The sequence below is a fragment of the Geospiza fortis genome, unplaced genomic scaffold (genome assembly GCF_000277835.1).
Source record: "Geospiza fortis unplaced genomic scaffold, GeoFor_1.0 scaffold874, whole genome shotgun sequence".
Classification (NCBI taxonomy): Eukaryota; Metazoa; Chordata; class Aves; order Passeriformes; family Thraupidae; genus Geospiza; species Geospiza fortis.
In genome coordinates, this window is record NW_005054456.1 from 1,179,603 (window position 1) to 1,180,204 (window position 602).

At 37.5% G+C, this 602-nt stretch overlaps 1 protein-coding gene across 1 annotated transcript in view; it reads right to left on the reverse strand.

The window, feature by feature from the left end:
* Nucleotides 1-602, reverse strand: part of ZC3H12B (zinc finger CCCH-type containing 12B) — a 20,328-nt gene that overhangs the window by 9,704 nt on the left and 10,022 nt on the right. The gene's annotated exons all lie outside the window — the stretch shown is intronic.

Here is a 602-nt window from a genome sequence, read left to right on the forward strand (position 1 = left end):
CCACACAATAAACATAGAACTGGAATGGATTATCTCAGTAATATCTAAAGATAAAACAGAAAAGGGTGAGCCACCATTTCCACTAGAAATGGTGTCTTCTACTCCAAGAACAGCCTGTCCACACTAGGAACAACTGTGCAGTGTTCCAGTATGCACAAAATTTAACACAAACCATTTCAGCCTCTTTCAGTAAGGATTTACTATCAGGACCAACAAGTTTACCTAGCAAAAATGTCCTCTGGAAAACAAAATCAACATTTAACAAAACAATATAAGCCACAAAAGAAAATTAAAAGCATCACCAATGTGCATATAAGTCAAAGCTTATTAATTTTAAGTTTTCATACCCTTTTAGTTTTAGGTAATAAGATGCAGAAAATCACTCACAGAAACTCACAGAATCATAGAACAGCCTCTTCACCATTTGTGAGAGGCCATCTCTAATTCCTTTGGGACAATTTACAGGTGTTTCCCTGCTGCTTCCCAGAGTGCTGGTGTTTCCTGGTTCCTCTCTGACTCTCAGAAGCACATCCCTTCCCCTGATGAATCTAGTTCAAAGCTCTTCTAGTAAGTCTTAGAAATATTTCTTTCTTGACCATTTC